Below are 26,310 nucleotides of genomic sequence, written 5' to 3'. Positions count from 1 at the left end.
AGCAGGTGCAACAAAACAACAAACGCAGAATGATTGAGGGGTGAGACAGTATGGTGACGGGTGGGGGTTTGGGGGGAGGGCGGGGGTCTGATGAGCCCCCCCCCCCCGTCGGTATGGAAGAGTTTTGTAAAGGACTCCTCGTACTGTACATGTGCGAGCAGCCCTCGTCTTCCTCATGCACTTCAGTTTGCTGTTGGTGCGCATTAATGTAATAAATCGGCCCGTTGACATCATTTGAAAACACCGGGCGTACATATACATTATTTTCAAGGGGGGGGGGGCGTTTACACACAGATTACACACACACACACACACACACTGACATAAATCCTCCTCCAGTCACCACCACGCCGGTTGTTTACACACCCAAAACGCTGCCCTCGTGCCGCCCCTCGTGCGCGTTTTGGATGTAATTCCACGACGGAGGTGTGACAACAGCATCGTGGCGCGCAGCCTGCTCCCCGCTGCTTTTTTTTTTTTTTTTTTTTTGCGCCCGTATTGACAGGCAAGACATCCCCATGGCGCCGTTTTTAAACATTTATTTAAGACAAGAGCGGCGAGGCGTGACGAAGGAACAATATCCCCGCCGTGAAATGGCTGTGAGCGGCAACAAGTGGCGGCATGCTCCCCAAAGCCGAACCCCCACTTCAACTGCTATGAATACGCTCATACAGTGCTTCTGTCTTTAGTTTTGTTCCATCCATCCATTTTCTTTGCCGCTTGTCCTCACAAGGGTCATGGGAGCGCTGGTGCTTGTCAACGGGGAGGAGGCGGGGTACACCCTGAACTGGTTGTCAGCCAATCGCAGGGCACATGGAGACAGACAACAGTCATACTCACAATCACACTATTAACAAACAAAATATATATATACACACCGTAATTTCCGGCCGACAATCCGTGTCTTTTTTCACACGCTTTCAACCCTGCGGTTTATGCGGTGATGCGGCTAATTTGTGCGTTTTTTCCCCCAAACGGCCACAAGGGGGCACTCGAGCGGAAAAGGTAAGAAGAGACCGGTGGAATATGTGTGCCGAGAAAGTGATTTTTACCGGCCGTTAGCGCTGCGCTAGCGTTAGGGCTGTGCTTAGCGTATTTCTGCTGTGTTACTGGCATCTCTCAGTGATATTTACCAGTAAGTTATCTTTTAAACTGCCCTGTTAACGTTAGCTTTAGCGTGGTGGTAGCGTTAGCACGGCACTAGCGTTGGCACTAGTGTTAGCGCCAGCGTCTTTGTAAATATCTCATGTTTCAATGTGGGCACTTGCATCTTTTGCACAGCTGCGGTGTTTGTATGTACCAAATGTTATTTCCTTTACAAATGTACTCGGTGAGGCCTGTAACCTGGTGCGCTCTGTAGGCCGGGAATTACGGACATACATTATATATATATATATGTATATATATTACAGTACATCATGAATAAATTGTGAACTATTATAAGACAAAAATCTCCCCCGCCGTCTTTTAAATGAGGACTTCTGAACGAAATATGCATTTTTTTTTTTTTTAACCCACCACTGTGAGAGTCGGGAGGGAAAAGTGAAGTAAAAATAATAAGATATTTAAGTGAAAGAGGGCAAGGAAAGCAGAACAAATAAAGGAGGAAGGAAGCGTCTCATTTTATCTCGAGGTGGCCGACGCCTGTCAAGTTCGACGTGATGTGTCAGGAGGGGGGGGGGGGGGTGCTGCCTCCTAAACTAAACCTTTCTGGAGGAAACTGCCGCAAGTGGCTCTGCTATTATGCGTGACGCAAAGAAAATGGAGGACAGATCAGCATTTTCAGTAAATGGCCGCAAAATTCACATCGCCGCTGCTTACATCGCTTCCGTTTTTCGAATAAAACACTGTCGCACTTGGTCGCAAACGTGAGGGACGCTCTGATGCCAGAACATACCCAACATGGCGGCCCCCAGAGATGGATGGAAATTGATGATTTCATGTTTTATTCCGTGAATATACGCGCAATCATAGTACCGCGTTTCGATTAGCGATGGGACATACGTGTCCTCGCAACAACGAGAAACAAAAAAAAATGTTGGTTTCGTTCCTATTTGGGGCGGCACGGTGGATCAGCTGGTAAAGCGTTGGCCTCACAGTTCTGAGGTCCCGGGTTCAATCCCAGTCCTCCTTGTGTGGAGTTTGCATGTTCTCCCCGTGCCTGTGTGGCTTTCCTCCGAGCACTCAGTTTCCTCCCACATCCCAAAAACATGCAACGTTAATTGGACCCTCTAAATTTCCCCAAGCTGCACGTTTCTGGGAAATGGGAGGAAACCGGAGGGCCCACCCAGCGAAAACCCACGCAGGCACGGGGAGAACATGCAAACTCTACATAGGTGAGGTCGGGATTGAACCCAGAACCTCAGAAGTGTCAGGCCAACGGTTTCCAGCTGCTCCACCATGAAGCCTTGGCTAAAATCCACCTATGCATCCATTTTCTTAGCGGCTTATCCTCACGAGGGTCGTAGGTGTGCTGGAGCCTATCCCAGCTGTCAACGGGCAGGAGGCGGGGTACACCCTGAACTGGTCGCCAACCAATCACACGGCACATGGAGACAAACAGCCGCACTCACAATCACACCTAGGGGCAATTTAGTGTCCAATTAATCTTGGATGGTTTTGGAATGTGGGAGAAAACCGGACTGCCCACCTGGAGAAAACCCACGCAGGCACAGGGAGTACATGGAAACTCCACACAGGTGAGGCCAGGATTGAACCCGGAACCTCAGAAGTGTGACGCCAACGCTTTCCAGCTGCTCCACCATGCAACCTTGGCTAAAATCCATCCATGCATCCAATTTTTTTGCTGCTTATGCTCACGAGGGTTGCAGGGAGTACTGGAGCCTATCCCAGCTGTCAACAGGCAGGAAGCGGGGTACACTCTGAACTGGTCGCCAACCAATCACAGGGCACATCACACCTCAAGGCAATTTATAGAGTGTCCAATTAATGTTGGATGTTTTTGGGATGTGGGAAGAAACCGGAGTGCCCACCCGGAGAAAACCCACGCAGGCACGGGGAGAACACGCAAACTCCACACAGGCGGGTCCGGGATTGAACCTGGTACCTCAGAACGGTGAAGCCAACGCTTTCCAACTGAGCCACCGTGGCGCCCCTTGGCTAAAATCATTTTAGTCATTTTTTTTTTTTCCTCAATGTATGCACAGAATCTTATATTGACAGCAAAGAAAGTTGAAAGGAAATGTTGACACTTTTGCAGATTAAAAAAAGAAAACCTGAAATATCCCAGAGCCATAAATATTCGGACCGTTTAACTTTTTCGACTCTGACCGGAGTCCAGCTGGGTTTGATGATACTGAGCGGACTTGATTGGGAAATCCACCCACCTGTCTGTCCGAGCTCACGGCTCACACGGCACGTCAGAGCAAATGAGTCAAAGGAGCTGCCCGGAGAACTCCCGGACAGAATTGTGCCAAGGCGCAGATCTGGCCAAGGTTACAAAAAAAAAAAAAACCAAAACAATAAAAGCATAAAATTCTGCCCCCACTGAGGTTCCTCCATCACCCTTAAATAGTGGACGGTTTGGGAAGACCAGAACCCTTCTTAGAGCGATTGAGGGAGAAGAACCCAAAGATGAGTGTGGAAGAGCTGCAGACACGAAGTCCGTTTTAGAAGGTCAGCAACATCTGAAGGATTCCCAAGATTGTGAGAAATAAGAATCTCCTGTCTGATGAGACCAAGATAGAACTTTTTGGCCTTTGGCTTGGGGTTGGTTAGTTAGTTAGTTAGTTAGTTAGGTGGTGGCGCCATCATGCCGCGGGGGTGTTTTTCCCAGCTAAAGGTTTCGGGGAATTCCAAGTTTTTTTTCAGTTGAAAATGTCATTTTTGGGAAACGCGTAAATCCGTTGAGAATCTTTTTTTTGGGGGGCGGAGGTGGTACGGCTTGACGCGAGGCGGGGCTGCGATCAAGACCGGCAACGCTCGTCGTGAAATTAGTCACAGCTGCGATAGCGGAAAATGGCGTTGCATTAAATTTGGTGTTTATAATAGCGACAACGTTCCGATTTCTGGCAGCATTTTGGCGGTATTTCGGTACCGGTATTTTCACTCCGATGTTAACATTTCATAGAGAAACATTCTGCTCACTACGGCATAGTTATGACTTCTAGACATACGTACGCATATGTTTAATCGAGCGGTCGGCACGTTTGCCAGACTGCCGAAAGTCTCGGAGTGAAAAGATGAAGATCGTGCCGGGGAAATTGATAAAAACCACGTGGTAAAAAAAACTGTTTCAGATGGGCGTGGCTTGAAAAAAGTGTAACCGCGCAGATAGGAACGAAAACTGTATCAACGTGTCTCACGGAATACGTACAAAAAGTGGACGTTCCCGGCAAAGTGTTCCGATATGATCAATTATGGAGGCCAAGGAGCAAAAAATATCCAAAACCAGGAAACAGAAAGATGAGTTGGATGTAAATTTCTCAAATGTGATATAATTGACAACTGTTGATAGGATTAGGCCTATCTGTAGCGCTGGCCCTGTAGATCACGTATTTTATCGCTCACTTTTATACTTCATTATGTCTCTCTCTCTCTCTCTCTCATATTTTATATATATTATATATATGTATATATGATATAAACAAATTACTTGTGTGCCTTTTTCTGAAATATAACTTGTAAGTGCAGTAGGCTATTTGATATAAATTTCACTCAGTCTACATGTTTATGTGTAAAGTTTGGCAAAATTATTTTGGTTGTTTGGACTCATATTTTAAGATTTCAAAACGTTATGATTGCCCCGTATTTACACTGTGAGGAGTAACCAGAGGTCACCATTTAAGTGTGTTTTATAAAACATTTTCGTGCTTATGGCAGACATTTTCAGTGTTTTTCCAAATTGGTCATTCTCATCCCTGTTCACAGTCGAAGGAAAGATGAATTTTTGAAGTAATACAAAGCAAATGTTTTTATTTAGCGAATTTCACGAGGTAACTCAATGGGCTTTACGAGATTAAAAGCATTCACAGTGAAAGAAATAAAACATTTAAAACATTTTATTTTTTTATTCTCCTAAAATAATGACTTAGCCCAGATCTTCACATGATTTATGCTTTTTATTTTTACTTTTTTTTTTTTTTTTTAAACCCTCCGACAAGGCTTCTCCTATTGAGCCATCTCGCCCCCAAATTAAAACCAAATAACGACCGATGCCGGGAAAAGGGAAATGATTCAATCTGATCCAGATAGCACGCGCTCAACCGGTAGAAGGGATTTAAATTTCAAATGAGAAATCGTGTCGCATTTCCCGAAGTTTAATCAAGTCTCTTTGAAAATCAGTCCCCGGATTCCCGCTTTAATGGACTAAGTGTTGGAAACGAGGGGCGAGGTGGAACTAAATTTGGAGCCCTGATGAGCCATCCGAACTGCGCCTCGAGGGTCTGTCGAAAGACTGCGGTTGGTGATATTGCTTCTGGCAACAAATACATATTGTCGTTATATTTTGGACTCGTGTTACTATTTTGTCACGTCTTTGTTTCTGAATTTGGAAAGAAGGCCGATCGCACAAAGCGGTCGTCATTATTGTTCGCTTTCGGTCCGGGTAAGGCTCATTACAAAATGGTCGACGACTGCTTGACGCTAAAGAAGAACAAACGCAACTGATTAATTTGTGATTATTAATATTAGTATTATTGATAGTGGCAGAAATTAACCTCATACCAAAGTAAGTGAAGCTGACAGAAGAGGATTCGAGTCCATCTAGTTCCATCTGCATTGCTTTGCTCGGTAATTACCCGGAATTGTCGTCGTTTATTCATGGTTTTGATTTATATTTAATCTTGTATATGTTAGATTAACATTTTATGATCTTGACTGCTACAATCGACTGTCGTCACATGCAACTCAGTTCCCAGTACTTTCCTGACATGAGCAAGAGCTCTACGGCATCACAGCAATATGGTGACTAAAGATGGTGCTCTATATGAAATACTGTTCTTTCGAATATTATATTCAGTTGGCTTCATCAAGCCGTGATCTCCAGCTCTCAGTGGAGCGGTTCACCATCGAGTGTGAAGCGGCGGAGATGAGAATCAGCGCCTCCAAATCTGAGACCACGGTCCTCAGTCGGAAAAGGGGGGCGTGCCCTCTCCGGGTCGGGGATGGGATCCTGCCCCAAGTGGAGGAGTTCAAGTTTCTTGGGGTCTTGTTCACGAGCGAGGGAAAAACAGAGCGGGAGATCGACAGACGGATCGGTGCAGCGTCTGCGGTGATGCGGACTTTGGATCGGTCCGTTGAGGTCGAAAGGCCAAGCTCTCAATTTACCAGTCGATCTACGCTCCTACCCTCACCTGTGGGTCGTGACCAAAAGAACAAGACCCCGGATACAAGTGGGTGAAATGAGTTTCCTCCCCAGGTTGCCCGGGCTCTCCCTTAGAGATAGGGTGAGAAGCTCGGTCATCCGGGAGGGGCTCAGTGCCGAGCTGCTGCTCCTCCGCATTGAGAGGAGCCAGATGAGGTGGTTGTGGGGCAAATGATTCGGATGCCTCCCTGGTAAGGTTTTCTGGGTACGTCCCACCAGAAAGAGACGCCGAGGACGACCCAGGACACGCTGGAGAGACTGTCTCTCGGCTGACCTAAGAAAGCCTCGGGATCCCTCCGGAAGAGCTGGAAGAAGTGGGTTGGGAAAGGGAAGTCCGGGTATCCCTGCCGAAGCTACTTCCCCCGCGACCCGAACCGGAAATGGGGTAGAAAATGGATGGATGGATGGATGTACTCTTAGGGAAAACATTTTCAAATGTGCATTGACTTCCCAACAGAGTGTTGGGTATCACCAGTCCCCGGAGCGTGGCACGCATCCAGACTATCGTCCAAAAACCTTCTGCCTTTACTCACATTACATGTCACCGCTCCACAGGTCCGAGCGACACACAATCTACGACAGCAGAATTTTCATTCCATGTAATCGACGGCGACTGTAAAATTCAATTGGACCTAATCAGATTAGACAGGGAGGGGAAAAAAATGGCCGTCATTAACCTCTGGTTTGGATCCTGATTACGCGGTGCAGTCTTATCAACCCCGGTGAACTGCTTGAGAAGTATTGTAGATATTCATGAGCAGGCTACAGGTCTGTGGCAAGTCTGATGTAGCGCGGGGTCAGAGGGCAGATGGTTTCTTGCCGCGGAGCGGAAGCGGTTCAGAGCCTTCCCATAAAATCCGACCCAGATAAGACGCCTTGCACCTTCATTTTCTATCCCCGTTTCCGGCCAACTGCAAGATTGTATTCTATCAAAAAGAAAATAAAAGACACGTACTGTAGATATCTGGGTTGTTCTCTCGCTCTCGAGATGTCGTAGGTCAACTTCCAAGAATATACTGCGGAAAAAAATAAGACGAGGTTGTTTCAAATTCCATGTTGAAAATGTTTAAATAAAAAGCTAGAATTCTACTTCCTTAAAGGCCAGTGAGGAAATTTGAAGGTCATTTGAACTTATTTAGCATTGCATAAATCAGGATTTTAACTGCGTTCCTGTCCCCGTTCAGGAGGTCTGGACCGGCTCTCCGGTCAAAGGGTCCCAACTTCATACGAGTGGTGTTGTTAGTCGAAGCCGGCGGCGCGTAAATTTATCACCGCCACAACCTGGAGTGTCGCCCAGCCCGGCTCCGGCTCGGCCGCACCCGGGACGGGGAAACTCCCGAGCCGGACCCGTGGTCGGTGGCACTCCTCTAAATGATCGCAGCGCTTGGAAAGATTTATCCACGAGAAAAATAAGTCCCACGGGTTTGTTGGACACAGTGGGCCGGAGTTATCTCCAAGGAGAAACGGATTGATGTGGTTGTGCAGTTTCGCAATCGATGAAGTGCCTCCCCTCACTGACTTGATTGCGTAAAAGCTGGTTTTTGTTTTAGTTTGGTCACAAGGGGAAGGTTAAAAGCTCAAATCAGACCAGAAAAAACCAGTAGAGTTACATGAACAAAACTGAAATTAGGTGAAAATATGAAATTAAAGGCAAGTCTACAAGTCTCTAATTAGGATTAAGAGTCCTAATAATGATAAATGTAATAATAGTCCGTTTGGGATCCGGAAGAAAAGGCTAATGGAGGTCGGAATGCAAGCCAAGCCAGTAGAGCAGGTCTGTGAAGTTTCTGTTAGTTCCAAAATAATCTGAATCCATTCAGGTCAAAAGGTTAAAAAAAAACAAATAGCCAGTAGGCAAATTAAAAAAAGGTCAATGTCATAAAAGGCTGAATCTTAACTAATCTCAGGACATACCATAATTCATTGTGCACAAGCGTTATGTTTTTGAATGTAAAACACGCCGGACATTGGGAAAGCCTTTCTACCTGTGTATAATGCGCGCCATGTGATTATCCATGCTCAAAACGTGAAGTATTGTAAGTAGAAATTGAACGGATGGATTAATACAGTCATAAAAAAAATATTAGACCCTTTGTTTCCTGAGTTTCTTGTTCATTTTTAATACCAGGTGCAACCAATGGTGCCTTTGTATGAGAAATATGACATATTCGCCATATGCGAGGACGTCATGATTCTCAGGTGAGTGCCAAAAATGTCTATACGCATTTGTAACATAGACATTGCATATGATATTGGAATGAAAGCACGGTACGGCGTGCCCTTGCCCGTGCGCGGTTCACCTTTCGTGGTCCCGCATATTCGCGGATTTTACTCTCCAAGTGTTGATTTATTTTTTTTAAATGTACTGTATTTTCACGATCGTAAATTCTCTCCTAAATATCCGTGGCACCACATTTGACGCGGCGCCTTACAATGTGGCGCGCCTGATGTGCGCGCAAAGTTTCGACATTTGAAAATGTTGTTTGACTTGTCCAACAAAATACATTTAAACATACTGTTATAGCGGGGCCGGCACAGTGGCCTCACAGTTCTGAGGACCCGGGTTCGATCCCGGCCCCACCTGTGAGGAGTTTGCGTGTTGTCCCCGTGCCTGCGTGGGTTTTTGCCAGTTTTCTCCCACATCTCCAAAACATGCAACATTAATTGGACACTCTAAATTGCCCCTAGGTGTGATTGTGATTGAGTCTCTATGCGCCCCGCGATTGGCTGGCCACCGGTTCAGGGTGTACCCCCGCCTCATGCTCGATGACAGCCGGGATAGGCTCCGTCTCTCCCCGCGTCCCCTCGTGAGGATAAGCGCTGAAGAAAATAGATAGATAGATAGATAGATAGATGGATGGATAGTTCCTATTTAATTGCGATAATGGTCCCAAACTCTTTTATGCACTCTTTCCTCTTGGCTCACGCTTATTGCTTATGTATTAAGTCTCCGTTATTAAAATTAGATGCGTACATATTGGAAATTCTGCCATAACTGAGACCACAAAATGTGAATTGCGAACATTTTTTTGCGCAAATTTGTCAATCAAGGGTGACTCTCCAGTTTGAGCTTCTGTGGCCGGTGGTGGTTCTTACTGGATGTCATGTCTGCAAAGGTTGGGATTTTTTTTTTTTTTTTATTATTTTTTGCGTGTGTTTGAAGCAGACGTTGAATTCCCGACTGCAGCAGAAGATGACGATGACCCGTGCAGGCTTGCATTTGTGCAAAGGGAAATTGGGTTGGCAAAAGGTCACAAATGCGGACGAAGCGACAGAATAAAACATTCGCGATTGGCTGGCAAGCAGTTCAGGGTGTACCCCGCCTCCTGCCTGTTGACAGCTGGGATAGGCTCCAGCACTCCCCGCGACCCTTGTGAGGATAAGCAGTGAAGGAAATGGATGGATGGATACTATTAGCACGCATGGAAGCCACCATGTGATGGCGCTCAAGAGGCAGTGAGGAACTATTGCATTTCACATGTAAAAGAAGAAGAAGAAGCTTAAATTGCCGCACACGCTGCCTGTGGCTCTGACGTTGTTGCACACATCCATCCGTTTTCTTAGCCGCTTATCCTCACAAGGGCCGCGGGAATGCCGGAGCCTGTCCCAGCTGTCAACGGGCAGGAGGCGGGGTACACACTGAACTGGTCGCCGGCCAATCGCAGGGCACATGGAGACAGACAACAGCCGCACTCGCAATCACACCTAGGGGCAATTTAGAGTGTCTAATTAATGTTGCACGATTTTGGGCTGTGGGAGGAAAAACCGGAGTGCCCACCCGGAGAAAAGCCACGCAGGCACGGGGAGGACGTACAAACTCCACACATGCAAGGCCGGGATCGAACCCGGGGATCTCAGAACTGTGAGGCCAACGCTTTCCATCTGACCCACATCGAATCTAAAATCATCATCTTCTTCTTTTCCTTTCGGCTTGTCCCGTTAGGGGTCGCCACAGCGTGACATCTCAGATGAACGCTCATATTTGTTTGGCACAGTTTTTTTTTTTTTACGCCGGACGCCCTTCCTGACGCAACCTCTCTCGGGGAGATACACACTAATATAGATATATAACTAGCCAATTATAATTAAAAAAAAATGACTCAAGAAATAATTAACGCAAAACATGCACTTTAAATGCTATTTCGGTCATTTTTCTACTCGCCTACCATTTTTCACGATTCCTCGGCCCAATATGTTGACACAATGCAATTTTTGTTTTTCATTGGTAAGAATCTCAACGACGACGAGCTCATCAAGATCAGAATCATCTTAATTTAGTATTTTTTAATTTCACGTGGACGTGACTACTGCGATGGTCCCAAAAAAAAAAAAAAAAAAAAAAAAAAAAGCATTAAACAGTGGCAGCTCATTCGGAATGCCCGGGACACGCTCGGGCCCAGGACAAAGAGGTCAGAACCGTATTACTCCACAATTGTAAAGTCCCGACAGCGGCACACGGTCGGCTTTAGAATAGACTTGAAAGTTCTGCTGCCGGTCTATAAAACACTAAATGGTTTGGATCCCGAATGCATGACAGAAATGCTAATGGGATTTTTAAACCCAGTGGGGATCTGATCTCGGAAGACTCGGGTCAAATAGCCGAGTGTGGAGTGCGAAACAAACCTCGTGAAGCAGCGTTATTATGATGATGATGATGATTATTATTATTACTATTATGCTGCACACAAATGGAAGAAGTTGCCAACAGAAGTGACATCGACCGCAAGTGTTTTGAAGTCCAGGTCAAAACCTTTTTAGAGCGTTTCCTCTTTTAAATAATCCATCTTGCACTGTACACAGTTTTAAACGTATTTGTATTATTATTATTTTTTTTTTTTACATGTTTCTCAGCTGTTTTTCCTTTTGTTTTGAAATGTTTAAAAATGGTTGAAGCAGAAGGAGTGCCTGGTGTATGAAATGCACGATATCAATACATTTGCTTTGCTTTGCCGATATTTGTGTATATTATATTGTCGTTTCCGTCAGCTTCCGAGGAATATTTTCTTCAAGAAATTGTGCCCTATACCGACGAAATCCAGAACAAGGAGGAAGTAGCAGTGGTGCAGTATTTCGTTGCACCAATTACCGGAATTTTGCGACTTTTTGACACGCTTTCAACCCTGCAGTTTATGCGGTGATGCGGCTAATTTTTGCATTTTTTCCTAACGCCCGCAAAGGGGCAGTGGAGCAGAAAACGTAAGAATGAGACCGGTGGAATATATGTGCCGAGGAAGTGACTTTTTGTCGGCCCTGCGTTAATGCTGTGCTAGCGTGTTGCTGCTGTTTTACTGGCGTGTCTAAGTGACATTTACCGGAATGTTTTATTTTAACCGGGCCGGTTAGCATTAGCACTAGCATTAGCACGGCGCTAGCACAGCTTTTTATTTTAACTGGACCTGTTAGCGTTAGCACTGGCATTAGCACGGCTTTTACACAGCTGCGGTATATTTATGTACCAAATGGTATTTCCTTTACAAATGTACTGGGTGAGGCTTGTAACCAGGTGCGCTCTGTAGGCCTGGAATTACGGTAAATTTAAATTGTGTACTTCCTCTTCTAAATCGTTTTTCTTATTGTTATTGGTGTGTTTTCTTTGCGTGTTGTATGTGGCAGTTGTGGTTAGCGTGTCTCGGTTCAGAGTCTTCCGTCTGGAGTTTGCATGTTCTTGCCATGGTTGTGTCGGTTTTCTCCGAGTACTCCTCACTTAGCCGTGGGTGTCCAAACTACAGCACGAGGGCCATTTGTGGCCCACCTCAATTTTTTTTTTTTTGTGGCCCATTGCATAGAATAAAATAAAACTAAAAACATCTTTCTACTTTCTACAATTGGTGACAAAGCAGGAGAAGAGTGGAAGGACGAGAACAGCATTTTCATCTCTCAATTCCCATTTTCAATTAATGGCACGATTCAGTGAGCTCATAGTAATCCGAGGTCCGCTGAGTACAGAGTACAGTACTTTTTTGTTTTGGTGGAAAATGGATGAAAGATTGAACGATAATGCAAAAGTGGCTCCGACAACCACATATTTAGTAGTCGTTGTCGGCTTTAACAGGATAAAAAAGCTGAAATTTGATTTGACATCCAGACCAAAGCTTGACCTTGAATGTGGACGTTTCCCGTTCGCTTTGAGGTGAAGTACGCATGCTCGGTCTAATGTGAATTATCTTAGCCTTGCTGACTTTGTCCTCATCCGATGTCGTCTTCCATTTGTTTTCCTCTCCCCTTTGGACAATTTGCCACTTGTTTCAAGCAGCCTTCCTGGCGCACTTGTCACTTTCTCAGGGAACTGCACCTCTTAAAATGGCTGCCTGTTCATTTTTGCTGTGTACTTTAAGAGTAAATGTGTGATTCTGGGTGTTTCTTAAAGATTCTGGCCCAGCCTCGGGGCCCGGCGCCCAGAGAGATCGTGTGCAGACGTGGGCTCGGGCATGAGGCCAAGGATCGCTGTCCGCAGACCCCCCAAGCCAGCCTCCAGAGTGGCGGGTCAGCGAGGGTTCACGTGGCCGTCGGAAAAAGAACGAGCCGACGCGTGAGGACAAGCTCGCGGCTCGCAGTCGCATAAAAGCCTCGCTCGCCGTGGGATTGTTTTGAAGACGATTCTGCATTTAGCTGATGCACACAAGCAGGATTAAGGACCCCCCCCCCATCCCCACTCCCACCCTCCACCTCTGCATTCTAAGCAGAACTCAAACTGGAATAGAATGGAATTATTTGCACATCTGCCTCGTAGTCAGGGGATCCAAGTTAGAATCTCCGTGAGCGCATCCCTGCGCGGTGTCGGTGACATCTATTTTTTTTTTTTTTTGAAAGGTTGTTTGAATTGAACATGGAGTTAAATTGATGTTTGTTTTGGAATTTGTTGTTTTTTTTTTTTTAAAAATCAATTTGCACCAATATTATATAAGAAACAAGGATGGGGGCGTCGTGATTATTGTGAAATAACAAACTCGTCCATCTCAGTAAATGAAAATGTGGTAGGAAAGTTCATTGACACAAAAATATACACCGATAGAAAGACAAATATTGATACCCGCCCTGTGCGTTGAACAATTTTCAGATCTCGAAACAAATCAAAGGAGGTGTTCAGAACAAAGTGTGTTGATGTTAAGACCATACCATGTCCTTTTTTTTTTTTTTTACGTAGAGTATCCGGAACAATTGCACTTTAGCGTAATCCTGCAAACAAACAACCGCAGCACGATCGCCTTGTTGTGCTCAGCGGTGGTAAAAATTCAGGGAGCTGGCCGGCGGCTTCGTCCCCTCCCCGCGTTCGGCGGTACGAGATGCATCTGCAGCTTTTCAGCCGTCCGTGTATGCTGTCATGACGCGCTAGGAGTGGGCGCGTGACATTCGGGACTCGCGGTACCTCTGTGGGTCAAGTCCGCCTCGGGTCTTGTTGCTGTCGGTGCCTCCCGCGAGTTCCTCTCGTTGACGGCGGTCTGCATTCGCGGCGTGTCACCTTTGCAGGACGTGCGGCCTCGCCGGCTGCAGAATGACAAGACGATCCGTGTGAAAAGCGGCGGGTCGCTCAGGGATGTCGCACAATGCTTCGCGATCAGCCTTTTCGTTTGAATGTCATCCCTGCTTGTACGTGGAGATGAAGAAAAGAACAACGCTGACTGGTTGACTCTGATGGCTCCTTGTTTATTTATTTGTTTTTAAATGTAGATTTTGACGAATGCCATATAGCCTCTCCTGAACAAGACAATCCACTCCGCTACATGATGTCCATGTCTCTATAGACTGTAATCTGTGCTATATATATATATATATATATATATATATGTATGTATATACATAAAAGGGTCGCCACAGCGTGTCATCTCAGATGAACGCACATATATGTTTGGCACAATTTTTACGCCGGATGCCCTTCCTGACGCAACCCTTCTCAGGGAGTGGAGGCCCCAGTGGGATACGAACCCACAACCCCTGGTTTACGTGTATATATATATATATATATGTATGTATATATATATATATATATATACACACACACACACCGTAATTCCTGGCTGACAGAGAGCGCCTGGTTATATAACCCTCACCCAGTACATTTGTAAAGGAAATACTATTTGGTACATACACACGCCGCAGCTGCGTAAAAGCCGCAAGTGCCCACATTGAAACACGAGATATTTGCAAAGACTGTACACAGCAGAGAGTTTAACGCAAACGCCGCGGCGCCAGCACCGCCGAGCTAATGCTAACGCTAGCGCTAACTCTAGTGCCGCCATGTTAATGCTAACGCTAGCGCCGTGCTAACAGGGCTGGTTAAAAAAAAAAAAACCATACTGGTAAAAATCACTGAGACACTGCAGTAACATACAAGCACAGCGCTAACCGGTAATATATATATATATATATATATATATATAATTACAGTGCATCATGAATAAATTGTGAACTATTTATCCTTCAAGACAAAAATCCCCCTATATATATATATATATATATATATATTATATATATATACAGATATCCGTAATTCCCAGCCTACAGAGCGCACCTGGTTACAAGCCTCACCGAGTACATTTGTAAAGGAAATAACATTTGGTACGTACATATGCCACGGCTGAGTAAATAATGCAAATGCCCACATTGAAATACGAGTTATTTACAAAGACGGTACACAGAAAGAGTTTAACGCTAGTGCTAACACTAGCACTAACGCTAGCCCCACGCTAAAGCTAATGCTAATCGGGTTGCTTAAAATAAAACTTTCCGGTAAATATCACTGAGACATGCCAGTGACACAGCGGAAACACGCTAAGCACAGCGCTAACGCTAGCGCAGCGCTAATAGGGCCGGTAAAAGTCACTTCCTTGGCACATATATTCCGCTGGCCTCACTCTTACCTTTTCTGCTTGAGTGCCCCCTTGCGGCTGTTAGAAAAAAATGCACCAATTAACTGCATCACCGCATAAACAGCAGGGTTGAAAGCGTGTGAAAAAGTCTCGGCTTACAGGCCAGAAATTACGGTACATGTCAGAGCTGAGTAAAAGGCTTGTTGCCATATTGCTCGGTAATGAGTGATGTTATAAGCCATTAAACATTTGTGTATAATTCATGCGGCATATGGTAGGACACCTGCTTTAGAGACTTGATGTTAAAAGGTCTCCTAAAAGTCATTCTGTACTCGAATAAGACGTTTAGCATTACTTCCAGTGGATTTGTACATTATCGGTAGCAGCTGCAGGTGCACATAAATTGGCCAATTTCCACTTGCCTTTAAAGGCCAAGTGTCATCCCTATAAACATTCTAAAATAAATATTGTCATGAAAAATACATATAACATTATTCACTTTAATGTCTATCCGAAAAAATAAATATGAGCGGAGAGCGCGTCATCCATGCGCAAAGTTGCGGAAGTCTCATTCGACATCCAAGTGGTCGCCATATTGGCGGCAACGTCTGTCTGTGATGTCACACCAGGACATTCGCCACTGAAAACACGCTGTGCCGCCTACTATGGGACACGGAAGCTCTTTTCAAAGAAGAGAACATCTCACAATCGAGTGAAGTGACCGGGGCAATATTACCCCATCGTTTCAAGCCGTATTTAGATGCTACGCGGATCACTTCTAACTAACAACAGACTCCCTGACAGTATGTATGAGTCACCTGGGTGGGACCATGATGAGCCACCCAGGCCGAAGCCGTCCGCCGCGGACACAATTGAGTGAAGTAAGCCGGGCAATATTACCCTATCGTTTTATTTTGAGCCACATTTAGATGATATGCGGATCACTTCTAACCAACAATAGACAGTATACATGAGCCAGCCAGGCCGAAGCTGTGCCTCGTCCATGGCGGACGAACCACCACCGAAGCCGTGCTTGGCGCCGACGGGTACATCGACACATTTAGCACCCCTGACTTACGCTCGCGGCTCTTTTGTGACATTCTGAGAGGATTATGCCCCACCCCCTCTCTTCCGTTTTGCAAACGCGTCGACCGATGACGTCACATCCGGCCGTGGCCGATCGACAAGTCGACCGGCTCAGGGCGCCGGAACGTAGCGCCCCACCTTTGTCCCATCTATCGCAAGTGAGGAGGAATTACGGCGTACGTCGAGCTTGCAAAGAGAGACGACGGCTAAAGATTCCTGTGTCACAAAATCAGACGACAAAGATGAACAAAAAGTACCAACGGCCGTCCATTTTTGTGCTGCTTATCCTGACGAGGGTCACGGGAATGCTGAAGCCAATCCCAGCGGTCAGCGTAACTTTTGACTTAACGGTGAAATCCGACTTAAGTCGCTACTGTGGGAACTGATCTCTGTCGTAGACTGAGGACTCCCTGTACTGTATACTTTGGAATCTATGTATTTTAGTCATTCATTCAAGAGGCCACCCGCAGCTAATGGTGGGGCAGCACCCGAGCGCCCTTTTTTGAGCAAATTCCTGCCGCTTATCCACATTTTAAATGTCTGACTAGACCACAATAAAAACCACAATATTTGATCCAGATGCTCAAGCTCAAGATATTCAATTTATCGTTTGCCCAATAGCTATTAGGTAGCTTAGCTTTAATTGACACCGTTTAATAATACCGACAATATTGTGATTAGTGGAAGCAAGACTGCTGCTGAAATAAATATGTATTTCAGAAGAATTTGTGAAAGTCGTTTCTCCAACTCAATGGATCATTCCGTCTTTCTCCATTCTTTTTAGAAATATTATCGTCGTCTTTGCAAAGCGTTATGCTGGACGCCAAGTGGTTGCAAAGCCAAATGTGATCCTTCCCGCTCTCGTCGGGATGAAGTGTGTGGCACTGATCCCAAAATGCTCCGAGTAGACATTCCGAAGACAACTTGCGCTACAAAAGACTTCCTTATCTGACAGGGAATCAATTAATTGTAATGTAAAAGAACTGAAGAGGATAAGTCGAGGAGGCTCCACGCTACAACCCGTTGAACCCACACTGCCTTCCCCTAAATCAGGCGATTGTACCACAACACCGCCAGTATCACATTGTTAAAAAAAACAAAACATCCATCTATTTTCTCAGCCGCTTATCCTCACAAGGGTCGCAGGAGTGCTGGAGCCTATCCCAGCTTTCGACGGGCAGGAGGCGGGGTACACCCTGAACTGGTTGCCAGCCAATCAGATGACACGTAGAGACAAGCATCCACACTCACAATCACACCTAGGGGCAATTTAGAGCCCCGGTTCTCAGAACTGGGAGGCCAACGCTCTCCAGCTGCTGCTGCAAAAAAAAAAAAAAAAAAAAAAAATCAAAATAATCATAATAATACCGTAATTTCCGGCCTATAAGCCGCGACTTTTTCCGCCACACGCTTTCAACCCTGCGGCTTATTTGGTGATGCGGTTAATTTGTGTTTTTTTTTTTCTAACGGACACAAGGGGGCACTCGAGCAGAAAAGGTAAGTGTGAGATCGGTGGAATATATGTGCCGAGGAAGTGACTTTTACCGGCCCGGCCCTGTTTGCGATGGGCTACCGTGTTACTGCCGTGTCTCAATGATATTTATCGGTATGTTTTTTTTTTTTTTTTTTAACTGTTCCCGTTAGTGCGGTGCTAGCGTTAGCGTTAAACTCTCTGTGTACCGTCTTTCTTTGTAAATATCTCCTGTTTCAATGTCGGCACTTGCGGCTTTTCCACAGCTGCGGCGTATGTATGTACCAAATGGTATTTCCTTTACATATGTACCGGGTGAGGCTTATAACCAGGTGCTCTCTTGTAGGCCTGGAATTACGGGACTTTATACTTGGGCGTACAAGGAAACTAAATAATGGCTTTCTTCTGTTTGTGGACTATAAAGGTAAATTCGAATTAATTCAGCGCGGGTTGCCTGCAAATTGCATTTTGTGTGTATTATATGGAATATGTCATCGCAGTCCCTATCTACGGATAAGGATAAGAAGGGCTTATTAGAGGTCATTAAACCTCAACCTCTGAATATGTAAGATACTCTACGGTGATTAGTCGAATCCCCGTGCAATCTTTTGCAGATTTCCTGTGATTAAGATTTGCCTTATTTTGCAAGAGGTGCATTAAAGAATGACAAATAATTTCATGCATCTAATTCATTCAAGCGTTAGTCATATCTCTAGAGCAGCGGTTCTTAAATGTTTACTCCAAATACCGCTTCAAAACCAATTTAACGTAGTAGGCCCAAGTGTTCATCATAGAGTTATTCCTTAAATGTGTGCAGTAGCGAGCAAATGTAACATTGGGCAGTTTGAAGTGACAATTTTAAATAATGCCATGTTTATAAAAAGAAAAATGTAAAAAATATATTGCGTGTGGCGACACGGTGGCGCAGCTGTAAAGCGTTGGCCCTCACTGTTTTGAGTAACGGGGTTCAAATCCTGGCCCCGCCTGTGTGGAGTTTGCATGTTCTCCCCGTGCCTGCGTGGGTTTCCTCTGGGTGGCACTCCGGTTTCCTCCCACAGCCCAAAAACATGCAACATTAATTGGACACTCTAAAAAGTTGCCCATAGGTGTGTTTGTGAGTGCGGCTGTTTGTCTACATGTGCCCTGCAATTGTCTGGCGACCAGTTCAGGGTGTACCCCGCCTCCTGGCCATTGACAGCTGGGACAGACTCCAGCACTCCCGCGACCCTTGTGAGGATAAGCGCCAAAGAAAATAGATGGATGGAGACTATCATTTCCCCTCGGTGTGATTGTGAACGCGACTGTTGTCTGTCTCTGTGCCCTGCGATTGGCTGGCGACCAGTTCAGGGTGTACCCTGCCTCCTGCCCGTTGACAGGTAGGATAGGCTCCAGCACTCCCCGCGACCCTTGTGAGGATAAGCGGCTAAGAAAATGGATGGATGGAGACTATAATTTCCCCTCGGTGTGATTGTGAACGCGACTGTTGTCTGTCTCTATGTGCCCTGCGATTGGCTGGCGACCAGTTCAGGGTGTACCCCGCCTCCTGCCCATTGACAGCTGGAACAGGCTCCAACACTCCCGCGACCCTTGTGAGGATAAGCGGCTACGAAAATAGATGGATGGAGACTATAATTTCCCCTCGGTGTGATTGTGAACGCGACTGTTGTCTGTCTCTATGTGCCCTGCGATTGGCTGGCGACCAGTTCCGGGTGTACCCCGCCTCCTGCCCATTGACAGCTGGAACAGGCTCCAGCACTCCCGCGACCCTTGTGAGGATAAGCGGCTCAGTAAATGGATGGATAAATGCAAATTTATTAAGAAGTTGAATGTACCTAAATGGTACTTAGATTTACTGTACTGGATTTGAAAAAAAATTAAACCACACGCAGGTTGAATATTTAATTCAGTGATTCTTTTGCGTACCATCAAAGCGAGCCGGCATACCACTAGTGGTACTCGTAATACACACTAGAATAATCATTTTAGGCACGCATTAATCGTCCAGTGATCTTGAAAATGACACCTGCAAAACCAAACAAAGAGGCCAGGAAAGAACAAATAAATGACATTAGAAATAAGCTACAGTGGAAGATTGAACACTGTTTCAGACATCAAAATAATCTATCTCCTTCTAAATGATATGATTTGAACTTTGACAACCGCCTGAAGATAAGTAATATTCTGCCCACACAAGGTGAGAAGGGAAAAAACAAAAAACAAAGCAAAACAATTGTTCCCCTTGGCAGCGGCATGATTGTGAGTTTCCACATTTCTGGAAAGACATTAGTCAAGATGTTGTCTCATGCCTTGTCTGTGATTGGATTTTTTATTTTGAGAAGAACATTTGCAAGGTCACCTGAGAGAATTCTCGCTGGCATACCATCTCTGTTTTAGTTCATCCCGAAAGTGACTGATGGACTTAAGGCCAAAGCCCTTTGGAAGTTCTTCAAAACATCCAAAAAAGTCATTTTTAGAGCCGTGTTTCGAGCGTGCTCGCTGGAAGACAATATTTTCTCACACAAACTGTGGGCACAAAGTTGGAGGAATGCAATGTGCAAATGTCCTAAACAAGATAAATAATGATGATTCTGAGTAAATAAAGTGTGTGGTTCAACTCCTATTTGATTAAAACATCTCAATCTGTATGCTGGATTCATGGGAGTTGTTCTGGTTACAAACACTGCATCTGTAAGATAGGGTTCATATACGTGTGTTGAGTAGTTGGCAGCAACATGTTCAAAAAATTAATTCCATCAGTTCTCATTATCATCATCATCATCAGCATCAGTCACTCACGTTTGGAAACATGCACGGGTCTGGTCCGTCATGCCCGCAGATGTAAAGTTACGGTGTGGTCCACCAGTCATGCCCGCAGATATAAATTACGGGTGTGGTCCACCAGTCATGCCCGCAGATATATATAAATTACGGGTCTGGCCCATCATGCCCGCAGATGTAAAGTTACGGGTGTGGTCCACCAGTCATGCCCGCAGATATAAAGTTGTGGGTGTATGTTCTGATTGTAATTATGAGTGTACTCCTTTAAGAGCGGAGTCAGGTAAACTAGGAAGTAGAAGTCGTCTGAGCAGCAGCTCGTGCTTCCGTGTTTAAAAAAAAAAAAAAAAAAGGCATCAGGCTGTGGTTCACTGCTGGATCGGTTTTCATGTGCCCTGAGAGTGTGCGACAAGTGCGCATTTACGCAACGGCGCAGCTGAGAGGGAACATTGGTCAAGTCTACACAGAATAAGCGAAGCCTTTCAATATCTATGTATTTCTACTCATAACAAATTTTACGCGCCTGATTTTTCGTGCTCAACTGGAGACTTGCGAGTGCGATGGCGCACGGGCGCATACGCGCCTGTCAAATCACAGTGACTGTCATCAATATCTGTCTTTGAGTGTGATGAACAAAATGCAGCTTTATAGGGGCATAAAACGGTCCAATCTGTAGGCTGGTCCCAAGCCCGGCCAAAACATGGCCGTCACACTCAGTGTGCCAATTCGCATATTACATTATAAAAATTAATTTGAAAACTAGTTCATTTTCCGTTGGATATTTCTTTTGACTGCAGTAAAAAGTATAAAAAGAACTCACGATTTGCAGTAACCTTACCAGACATTTTGTTTGCTCCAAGGTGTTCCAAAAAAGACTTGTCCAAGACATGTACATGTCTGAGAAGAGTAAAACAGCGGTGAAGTGTTCTGCCGGAGTGACAGAAATCTTCACTTTAGAGTTGGACTTCATCAAGGTTCGGTTCACATTTTTTCTTGTTCGCTATGGTATGAGACAGGACTATGCTGGCTATGGTGCTGGCAGAAGACATTGTGATCTGGTCTGAAATTCGGGAGCTCGTACGAGGACTAAAACAATGAATGTCACAGCAAGACATAGTACACAGTGTTGGGAGTAGCGGTGCCATCTTGAATGGTAAGTGAGACACCCTGACGTCTCTACTTTTGCTTGACTAGATCGATAAGTTCCATTAGAATTCTGAGACAGGTGTCATTGCAATGACTGTTTGGACTTGTGTCACTGATGTAGGCCAGGAGTATTCCACTAAAATTTAAAAAGGTCCAGATTGAGAAAATTTCTTGGCGTAAAAATCAGGAATATCGTTGTGGTATTCAAGAGACTTGGTTGCTTACGGCCATGCTACGCCGAGAACGGCTGATCTCGTCAGATCTCGGAAGCTAAGCGGGTTTGGCCCTGGTTAGTACATGGATGGAAGACCGCCTAGGAATACCAGGCTCTCTAAGGTTCTCTCCCCGGCTAGATGCAGAGGGGTTGCGTCAGGAAGGGGATCTGGTGTAAAAACTGTTCCAAACAAATTTGCGTTCATCTAAGATAACACGCTGAAGAAGAGGAAAACATATAGTTTGTTTGTATTAAAAAATACTGCATACATTTAAAAAAAGAACAAGGCAACGGGACAAGCCGAAAGGAAAAGAAGAAGATTCAAGACACTTAGTTGTTGTATCTATGTGCTTGTAATCAATACTTTAATTAAATCCAAAAACCCTTTGGGATATATTTTTGTCAAGGAACACATAATTGAGCCACTGATGGTGTAGTGGTACACATACCTGCCTGATTTTGGTACGGGCAGCGTGCGATTGGTTCCTGCTCAGTGATGCTCTTGTACTTTATATCTGTCCTGCAACTGACTGGCGACCAGTTCAGGAAGTAGTCTGCCTTTCGCCCGAAGCTAGCTGGGATAGGCTCCGGCTCTCCCATGACTTTTGTGAGGATAACCGGCTCGGATAATGGATGGAACGCATAACTAAAATACGAATGTAAGTTTTGCACTGCACACATCCGCTTCTGAGAATGGAGCGGGTGATCGACAGACGGATCGGTGCAGCGTCTGCGGTGACGCGGACTTTGTACCGGTCTGTTGTAGTCAAGAGGGAGCTAAGTCGAAAGGCGAAGCTCTCAATTTACCAGTCGATGTGCGTTCCTGCCCTCAACTATGGGCACGAGCTTTCGGTCATGACCGAAAGAACGAGATCCTGTAATTAGTTTCCTCCGCAGGGTGTCCGGACTCTCCCTGAGAGAACGCGTGAGAAGCTCCAGGTGGGGCTCAGTGTCGAGGCGCTGCTCCTCCGCATTGAGAGGAGCCAGATGAGGTGGCTGGGGCATCTCATTCGGATGCCACCTGGACGCCTCCCTGGTGAGGTGTTCCGGGCACGTCCCACCCGAAAGAGACCCCGAGGACGACACAGGACACGCCGGAGAGACTACGGCTTGGGAACAAATGGGGATCCCTCCGGAAGAGCTGGAAGAAGTGGCTGGGGAAAGGGAAGTCTGGGTATCCCTGCTGAAGCTACTTCCCCCGCGACCCGACCCGGAGAAGCGGTAGAGAATGGACGGATGGACGGACATCTGCTTCTGTTTGAAATTTACTATTCCCCCAAATGTGACAGTGAACGACTGCGTTGGTGCCAAATCTTTCCTGGTCAGTCGTTGTTTTTCCTGCTGGCCGTTCGACAAGATGACAATCACTCGTGAATGTCTTCCGACACAAGACGACACAATTCCTTTTCTTCAGTTTACCCGTTTGGATTCTCTCGTAACAAACGCCGTGTCGCGCCCGATTATTCCTCCCACTCTTGTCTCAGCGGGCGCGCATGTGGTTGCGTGAGCCACCTGCCGACCTTCTCCCGGGGGGGCAGCAAAAGCAGAGGGGAAAAGAATAATCTTAAAGTATGCAGCTGTGGCAGATGAACAAAATAGCTCTCCTCGACATTGCCGAGGAAACCGATTTTGCGCTGTAAGGCAAATGAAGTCAAGAACATGCCTGTAACGCACTACATAAGGTTGGTAAGACCTACTTATATTATTTCACTGTCAGTCGCCATATTGATGTCCTTCAACTTTGGGCTTGATTGCACAAAGGAAGCAGAGCTGACAAAGAGCTTGTACAGACGTCACCGCTTCCTTTGCAAGCCCCCTATTCGCTCCCGCATTCAAGAAAATAAAACATTATTCAAGTGGCAAGTGGCGGACGTGATTGAACAACCACAAAATGACGTAGGAAGTGACTCATTGCATGTGACAATGTAGTATAAGATGAAGTTATAACAGCCCACACCAGACAAAATCATGATTATCTGTACTCGGATGGTATATCAGAGACTGACTGACAAACTAAATGCACTACACAAGGAATTATAAGTGGAGTGGAAGAGTTTTGGGACAATTTGTTTTGGTAGTACGAAATGTTCCCGATTGGACAGAAAAAGAACCAGATTTGGATTGGGACGACTGAACTGTACAGACAATATCTTATTGGACAGTCTTAAACAATCTGAGACCAGATGCTGCTGTATTCACGGTGGTATCACAATCTACACAGACAATACTGGAAAAATAGAGGAATAGCGACAACTACAGGCAACACAGTGACACATGCAGCGCTACTACAACATTTGCTCATAGCAGTTCAATTACCAAAAGAAATAGCCGTATCTAAATGTGCAGTACACACATCAAATACAGACAAAGAGAATCATGAGGAAATGGATTTACAGATAAAACAGCAAAAGAAGCAGCAAAACCTTGACGGGATTAGCTGACTATGTAACAAATGAAGACATACTTTGAGATGATGTGTTAAACATGGGATTTGCGCAGTAAATTCTGAAACGTTATTGCATTATTCCCCTCATCATGACACAACTACTGTATAAGGCGGCGGTCGGGAACCTATGGCTCGCGAGCCATACCTGGCTCTTTTGGTGGTTGCATATGGCCCGCCGAGCCCTCATAACAACACGCTGTCAGTGTGATTTTTGTCGTGCAGCGAAGGTTTGTCCTAGTGGCGTTGTAGTGGGTTGCCGTAGTTTTTGCGTGGGAATCGAAGTCCAGTGGCGCAGAAGGGTCTAATGCTGATCTAATCGGAACAACTATTTATGCTCAAAGAAAAGAATTCGAGGACCAGCGAAGTTTTCAACAAGATTGGACAGCCATTGTGGAGATGGAGGGTTCTGCTGCGTGTTTAAATCCACAGATGGGGAGTATGCCAAAGCGTTCGTATTCGACGTTGTCAATCAACATTTTGCCGAGTTTGCATCAAGACAAGATAATCAAACGAATAAAGGACACGCCTTTGTTGGCAAGAACTGTTCACCGTCCCACCAGCATGATAGAAAATCAAATTGAATTACGTTCACGAATAACGGATGGAAATCTCAACGCCTGCGTAAAGATTAATCTGACAGTGTATGAAACAGACTGTCAAGCCATTAGCAAAACCAGGAAGCACCTGAAGTCGCATTAATGGTAAGAAGTGCTTTTGTCATCATTGGTTAGCAACGTCATCATGTTATTTAAAAGACTTCCGAGACTGTATTGTATTAAATATTGCATGGCTCTTTTGAAATTACGTTTTAAAATATTTGGCATTTATGGCTCCCTCAGTCAAAAAGGTTCCCGACCGCTGGTATAAGGGAAAGGAAGATCGACACTGCTGCAGTTACAAATGAGTAATAATTCTCGACCTATAAACCGCGACTTATTCCACACACTTTCAACCCTGCGGCTTACGCGGTGATGCAGCTAATTTGTGCATTTTTTCTAACAGCCGCAAGGGGGCACTCGAGGAAAAAAAGATAAGAATGAGACCGGTTGAATACTGTATATGTGCCAAGGAAGTGACTTTTGCTGGCCCTGTTAGCGCTGCGCTAGCATTGGCGCTGTGCTAGCACGTTGCTGCTGTGTAACTGCCATGATTTTTACCAATAGGTTTTTTTTTTTAACCGGCCCAGTTAGCGCTGCACTAGCGTGTTGCTGTGTGTTTAATGTCCCCCACAAGGTCGAGCAGCTCTGTTTGACCGGCAATATGGTGCCGTGAAAATGGTGACGTCACGTGCACGAGCTCTATGCAAAGCATGACAGCTGTCGTTTATACAGAAACAGTCTTGTGCCTTTGTCTTCTGTGGGAATGGTGAAACCGTCCCACTGATACTGTGCCATGTAGGCATGTGGATTGGCCGAGCTGGCGGATCTAGTTTTTATATCTATACCCACGAAGCCCAATAGAGAAACTTGTGTGAGGTCGTGTGACTATCTTGTGTTGTTGACACAGGCACGTACACAGGTACACATTAAGAAAACAATACAAAATGACCTAAGATGAGTATAATAACAAGACAACGGCATTGAGCTGTCATTTACATCTGATGTGGCGGAGAAATATGTTAGAATAGTACAGGACATGTATGAGGGGAGCAGAACAGAGGTGAGATGTGCCGGTGGTGTGTCAGAAGAATTCAAGGTGGAGGTGGGACTGCATAAGGGTTCCGCGCTGAGCCCCTTCCTGTTTGCGGTAGTAATGGATAGGCTGACAGACGAGATTAGACTGGATTCCCCTTGGACTATGATGTTCGCAGATGATGTCGTGATCTGCAGTGAAAGCAGGGAACAGGCGGAGGAACAATTAGAAAGATGGAGGGATGCACTGGAAAGGAGAGGAATGAAGATTAGCCAAAGTAAGACACAATATATGTGCGTGAATGAGAGGGGCGGAGGGGGAAGAGTGAGGCTCCAGGGAGGGTGGACGACTTCAAATACTTGGGGTCAAGAATCCAGAGCAATGGGGAGTGTGGTAAGGAAGGGAAGA

The 26,310-nt window shown here is 45.5% G+C and overlaps 1 long non-coding RNA gene across 2 annotated transcripts in view; it reads right to left on the bottom strand.

Moving 5' to 3' along the window:
• Nucleotides 1–26,310, bottom strand: part of LOC133513870 (uncharacterized) — a 158,289-nt gene that overhangs the window by 3,150 nt on the left and 128,829 nt on the right. Inside the window, exons 5-6 of one of the 2 annotated variants that reach the window (XR_009798644.1) lie at nt 13,692–13,810; nt 7,281–7,341 (exon numbers count right to left, since the gene is read on the bottom strand). This is a non-coding gene — a long non-coding RNA (uncharacterized LOC133513870). Of the gene's footprint in view, nt 1–7,280; nt 7,342–13,305; nt 13,811–26,310 lie in introns of those variants that run through there. The other variant, XR_009798642.1, reaches the window with a different exon arrangement.

This window comes from Syngnathoides biaculeatus, chromosome 2 (genome assembly GCF_019802595.1).
Source record: "Syngnathoides biaculeatus isolate LvHL_M chromosome 2, ASM1980259v1, whole genome shotgun sequence".
Lineage (NCBI taxonomy): Eukaryota > Metazoa > Chordata > Actinopteri > Syngnathiformes > Syngnathidae > Syngnathoides > Syngnathoides biaculeatus.
This window is presented reverse-complemented; position numbering and strand designations above follow the sequence as displayed.